At 39.9% G+C, this 6,430-nt stretch overlaps 1 protein-coding gene and 1 long non-coding RNA gene across 6 annotated transcripts in view; one reads left to right on the plus strand and one right to left on the minus strand.

The window, feature by feature from the left end:
• erbin (erbb2 interacting protein) overlaps positions 1-5,861 on the minus strand; it is a 60,031-nt gene extending 54,170 nt beyond the window's left edge. For all 5 annotated transcript variants that reach the window (XM_008423481.2, XM_017307932.2, XM_017307933.2 and 2 more), the window contains exon 1: positions 5,355-5,861. The gene's annotated coding sequence lies outside the window, so the exon portion shown is untranslated. The remainder of the gene's footprint in view (positions 1-5,354) is intronic.
• Positions 245-886, plus strand: LOC145554142 (uncharacterized). Its single transcript, XR_014090182.1, has 2 exons — positions 245-323; positions 405-886. It is a non-coding gene; the product is annotated as an uncharacterized LOC145554142 (long non-coding RNA).
• Positions 5,862-6,430: the final 569 nt, after the last annotated feature.

Here is a 6,430-nt window from a genome sequence, read left to right on the forward strand (position 1 = left end):
TGGATTAATTTAAAAATAAAATAATCATTAGTTGCAGAGCTTTTTGTATAAAGTGATAAATGCATTTGTTTTAGGAGGTATCTGACCATACTGACAAAGTCATCTGCCATCATCGATTTGATTTGCTGTACTATAAACAAGCAAATGCAACATTACATAAATGCAATATTTGACTAAAAACAACCAATTGTACGAAAGCAGCCCGTAAACACCGCCACGCATATTTACTGTGTGAAAATATTCCGACAGGAATGTCCAGTGGATGTTACAACAGATTTCTTCTCGCTGCGTTTACTTCCAGGAACCTCTCTTCCCCCCATGTGGTAAACAAAAACCCTTTCAAAATCCTTCCATTACGCAAGTGAGAACGCAAGTTCCTCTAAAAATGTCATATCATTCCGCAGGCGGATCGAGACCATATTTCCACCCGTATGTTTAGTGTGTGGTCAGTTGGAAATATTTCTTTTTGCAGGTTGTTTTAACCATTAAACACCTAGCATGACAGAAGCATGGCTTGTTTTTTTTTTTTATATCAACAGGGCTGCTGATGAGACTCGACGAGGTGCAGACAGATGCTCTGCTAAGTGGGTCACATGCACAGAGTAATCATTGGGGGGAGGATGGAGACTGAATGCACAGATGTTTCAACCCAATATGTCAGATGTACGTAAATCTACATATTTACACTGATTAAGAGTCAAGCCGCATTCTCACTGAGAATGTCATGGACCAAATATCCATCATATTTAACAGCATTTACATACAAGCATCAATGCGTGTTGTAATTGTAACTTTTTTTCATAACATAAATCACAAATCCTTCAGGCGTCACATCAGCCGAGGCTCTCTGATGTTTATGTGGCATAATTAAAGAGGATTATAAATATTTCTTGATGGGATTTATTTACAACGAGAGCAAAACAGGACAAGAAAACGCCGTGTATCATAATTTAGGTCAGTCCGGCTGAAAATTAGTTGCAATTGGAAAACTGCTCTGAAAGCAGTGGCTCCAACAGGCTTCAGTTACTGTACCGATTCGTCTTAATCCTTGGTATGCAACCGCCGCACCAACATTTGGCGCCTAATCCGAAGTAATCGGTGACAAATCCTTGGGAACAATTAGCTTCACAGGAAGATACAAAATATGCGGATGACAGTCATTCGCCATTCTGGTTTTTCTCTTGGCCAAACCGGTCACGCCGGTCTGAATGAAAGATCGGAAATGGTCGTCACCGGGTTACAGAGATTTGAGTCATGGCCAAAGATCAAGATAAGTTGAGAAAAAAAAAATTACAACCAGGATATGTATGAAGTTAAATACAGAAAATAATCCATACAAAAGTCAGTGAATTAAAAACAGGAAGTGACAGAAGCAACTTTTTTTTTTTTATCCCTGCTGTAGTTAAATGAGAACAAATGTGAGAGACTGGAAGGAACTAGTCTACATCTGCTGTGAAAACATAACTACATGGTTGGGGTAAAAAAAACTTTTTCTTCATTTAAGCACTGTGAAGACAACTTTGATATAGAGCGCTTGTGAAAAAGGGTTTCAGTTTACATCTTCAAGGTATTGCTTAGATGATAGCTGAACTATGACCTCCAAAGTGAGTTGAAAAAGACGCTTATCCCCAATTTTGCCTGGATTTCTGACCAAACAGCTGAACAGACAATTAAAGAGGCGCGGCAAAAGCAAAGAAGGTGGATTAGCAGCAAGAACTGATGGTGTCATCCAGGATATTTTGGAGTGGAATATCCTCTCTGCCGCCCCAATGTCAATTTGTTAGCAAGTCATGACAATCATGAGACGTATAGCAACAGTCTTCAGTAAGAATCCTCTTCACGTATGTTGTGAGACTGACTGCTACTGGAGATTGTTCCAGCATCTTTAAGGATGCTTTGGATGATACGAGTTTGGGCAACATAATAATTTCCCCTCTGGGATAAATAAAGTATTTTTTAATTGAATTCATAAAATTTTTTAAATGTACCTGACATGTATTATATGTTGGTCCATAACCTAAAACTTCATACATTAAAGTTTGTGGTTGTAAGGTGACCAATCGTGAACATTTTGAAGAGTTAAAAATACTAGTGCAAATCACTGCATGTGTCAAATAAATGTATGTTTCTTTATAGCATTAGATCAAGAGTGAAAGCAAATCTAATGTGAATTTTTACCAAAACAGGTTTTTCTAACCTCAGGTATAACTTTGTTTTTTTTTGTGTCAGCCCGCCACAACATTCTATCACCAGCCAAAGATCAACAAAGTCAAGTGTGAATTTAGTCACTTTTTTCTTGAAAAAGCTCATTTCTCATTTCGCTTACATGTGAAATTGACTTGCTGGAGAGGAAATGAGAACTCAACCAGTCACCCGCAGGTGGGCATCTTTAAGAAGAAGTAAAACAGTTTCCCTCTTCGGGATAAAATGTCCCTGGACAAACATCCGGAGCCGCGGCGACGGCAAAGAAAAAGCACAAAACACAATGTTACCGGCTCAAAAGCAACACCGAACAACAACACAAAGTCCAGAAATCCGAACCGGGCTCCGATTTCCCACTGCTTTACGGTTTCGGGATCAGCAAGAACTGCAGTGATAAAGGCGATAAAGTTGCCATTCAGCAGGCTTTTAAAACAATAGAACCGCCAAGTAGAATCAGGGAAGAGTTACGAAGAGCCTTTAAAACTAAAAGCGCTGAAACATAGCTGACATTTTTAGTCCAGGCTTTTAAATCTCCATCTTTGAAGAATGGGAAAGCCATCTTTGGAGAAATAACAAGGCAAGACATGAAAATGAGATCAAATGTAGTCTGGGCAGATGTTTGCCTTCTTAAACCATCAGAGGAGCTTAATACAAGTCCAAGTGAACGCTTTTTACACGGTATGAACATTATTTTTTATACTATAAATCATCTGATGGGTTGAAAAGTGAGAAGAGAGTGTGTAAAGTTGAATCTGGTGAAAGCGGTAGATTATCATCCACTATGAATATCTGCTGTATGATCTGCATGAGATAAGTGGAAGGCATATTTGCCAACAGTGCTGGTAAAAATAAATAAAAACAAAGTATCTTTTAGAGCAGCACCATTATCTCGCACTGAAAAAATGCGAACGTAACGCTGCATGTTAGGAAATGACAATGTTAGATGAACTAATACTGCTAATACTTTGCACAACCTCATGTTGGCAATTGGACAACACTTAGTCTAACATTTCTTTCGAAGGAAGCTTACAGAGATGGATCTTTGGACTAACTCTCTCCCCGATTCAGCTGTTTGTGTTGAATAATTACATTTCTGAAGGAGCCAATAATGACCCATTTTCAGTCCACTTTCAGAGTTCACTGGGTTTTTTATTTCAAATCAAATCTGTTTCTCCTCAAAGAGTTCATGATTCCTTTGACTGGAAGGACAAAAACAAATAAATAGATAAATAAAAATAAAAACTTCCACAGAACTTGTTAGGCCCGTTACGATAAACTTTGCTGGACGAATCTTGTACTCTTTCTTTGGCACAACCCATTTGTACAAGAGGTCGATTTCTACCCGTTGTTAGATTACAGGCAGAAACAACGACAAGGAGAAGCTGATAGCTCTGTTTACATTCGAGCTGGGAAGGCCTCTGAAGCCTCATCAGATACAGCATCTGTTTACAACATGACAACACAGCCGTCAAATTAGGAGCGCGGGTCTGAAGGCAGCCAAATCCTTTTTTTTTTTCTTTTCCTTGAGACAATCCCCTGATTTGAATGCAGACAGCGTTGCTATCTTGTCACACAACAACACTCTCCCCTTTGACAACCACCACTTTTGTCTGTCAGCACAGTCAGCTCTCGTGCGTTTTGGTAAATGAAATAATCCCAGAAGACAGAACAGAAACGTGGGTGATTCACAACACAGCCGGTCTAGCTCCGATCTAGAGGTTAGTTGCTCTCACTTGACAGGGGGGGAAAATACAGACTAATTAAACCGGACCAAACGGTTCAGCTCAGAACCTCGGCGTGAGAATGAAAACGCCTATAGACAGGCAGTATAGCTGCGCTAATCCCAATCTGTGTAAACAAATGACAAAGCTGCTGCTACAGCTATTAGTTTAATGCTTGTTAGAGGGGATGATAGCTTCATATATTTAAAAAGGTATGGCAGAGGAGCTATGGAAACAGGCTACGTTGTAAATATACATGTGCTCCCAAATGGTCGATTACGCCACTGGATCCATTCCATTTTCATGGAAAAACCCAAATACTTGTTTTTTTAAATTGGGAATTTTTGGAATCTTGATTCCCCAGTTTCACCATTTTTTATTTTACATCTACACCAGTTTAGACCCTCGTTTGACATGAGCAGCAAATTTAGTGCCATTGGAGGGGAAATACTTTGTTCTGACGTGCAACGCTGCATCCACTTTCATTTTTGGTTCTCAACAGATCAAAATGGAGTAATCACTGACCCAAGTGTGCAAAAGATGTTAGCGTGGGGCCCCACACATAGAAGCAACAAATTATCATAATACTTCTACACACTACACTATGTCCACTTGTTCAGGCTGGTGGTGGATCTGTTATGCTGTGGGTCTGCTTCTCTCTCTAAACCACTGCTAGCCTGTGGGATATCAACCAATTTTAAATAAGAAAACTGAAAACGAACCATCACTGTATGATACAAGATAAAACGTATGTACAAAAAATGTTATAAATCACTGATATTTTGCTACTACAATAAACAAATGCTTTCTAAGGTCTTTTACAGATCCTTTTCTGAGAGCAAATAAATGTGGTCGGCTGTGAAGATGGCCATCAGTTCAGATTATTGGTAGAAACCATGGCAAGAGGGCAGCTGATTACATCAGAGCTAGAAAGGCCCTTCAACAGATATAACTGTTAATAACAATAGTAATAAAATAGCACAGCCATCACATTATGAGTTTTAGTTCACGTTTTCTTGCCTGATTTAAATACAGACACAAGCACCACAGTTTAATAAATTGCACAGTTTTTCTAGTTTATTGAGCAATAGCTAAATTAATATTTAAAGACTATTGTCTTTTCTAGGCAGTGAAACTTTAGGATCTCTAGGGGAGCAGTCATGCTGATGTTGATATTAAATTGTAGCGAGAATTAATAATACAGTCCTAAGCCTACGGTTCTTTTTCCATCAGAAATATGCTCACGTTCATTTAAAAAAAAATGCATACCAACAATATCAATATATTTTAAAACAGATTAGGGAAAAATTAGGTTGAATTAATACAGAAGACTGAGGTCGGACAGTATCAGAATGGCACTCCAGAAAGCTATAGTGAAGCTAGCGATAATGTTAGCATGGGGCCCCATAACTTGCGCAAACAAAGACTTACCTCAATTCACGTCGAGCCTTCCCGTCATTAATTTGTGTCCGTGTTGTGGGAAAAGGTGCCAGTATCCGAAAAAATGTTTTCGAGAATTAAGTAGCGGCAAGCTGGACAGTTTTCAGTTACGAGTTTGCCTCGGGTTAGCAGCTAGCTAGTGGTGCCCACTTAAAGAGCAACTTGAAGCTGGCCCACTGCGCACATTTCTTCTTAATCAGCCGTCCTCGAGTTCTTCAGCTGTTTTCGCACTTTTAAGTGTCTCCCTCCCCCAATGGCTCTCAGACGGGTTAAAGACGAAGACCACGGCGAAACCACCCGCGACTGGAGCGAATTAAAGACGCGGAACATCAAAAAAAAAAAAAATCCAAGATGTCCACGACAATCAGTAAGGAAATACAAAAGGTAAAAAAATGCGTACGACCTCCGGGCTGAGCGAAACGTTTTCCTCTAAAGCGTGCCGCACCCAGATGTTTTTGCTCATAATTTCCTTGTGTTTAATCATTGGCCATAGTCGCGGCTGTAAGGCAGTCGCTCGGAGCTACATGGAGGCTGACAGGAATCCAGATGATGAGGTGAGTTTCGTCTCCGCGACCTTTACGTGTAGGAGACGGCTGTCCGCCAGAAGTCGCTTTTCCAGCTTCACCCAAAGCCGCTTCGATGATGCTTTCACTGTCTCACCCAGAGTGTGTGTTTGTGATGATCCCCATGTTCCGCCCTAATGTATCCTTCCTTGCTCAATACGGATCCACCTTGACTAAATACAGCAAGTGTGTGTGCATCCCGCTGTAAATGATGTTTTAAATCCCGTTTCCCAAATATACAAAAGGTGTTTGCACCATTACGTGACGAGACTTCGAACACCGGTAGTGTTTTGGGTCCCCCTGCTGGAAATCCCACATATCGTCTTTAATAAACATGAACTCTAAACAGATTTTGGTCTCTTCATAATGCTGTCGACATTGGTTATATGTCAAAATGTAGAGTTTAAGGATGTTTAATGCATTTCTTGTTCCATAGAGTTATTTTGTGGTTCTTATTCTTGTATTTATATGTGACTTAGTGTCAACCTGCCAATGGGACGAGAT

The sequence above is a fragment of the Poecilia reticulata genome, chromosome 12 (assembly GCF_904066995.2).
Source record: "Poecilia reticulata chromosome 12, P_reticulata-male-v2, whole genome shotgun sequence".
In the NCBI taxonomy this organism is placed as follows: Eukaryota; Metazoa; Chordata; class Actinopteri; order Cyprinodontiformes; family Poeciliidae; genus Poecilia; species Poecilia reticulata.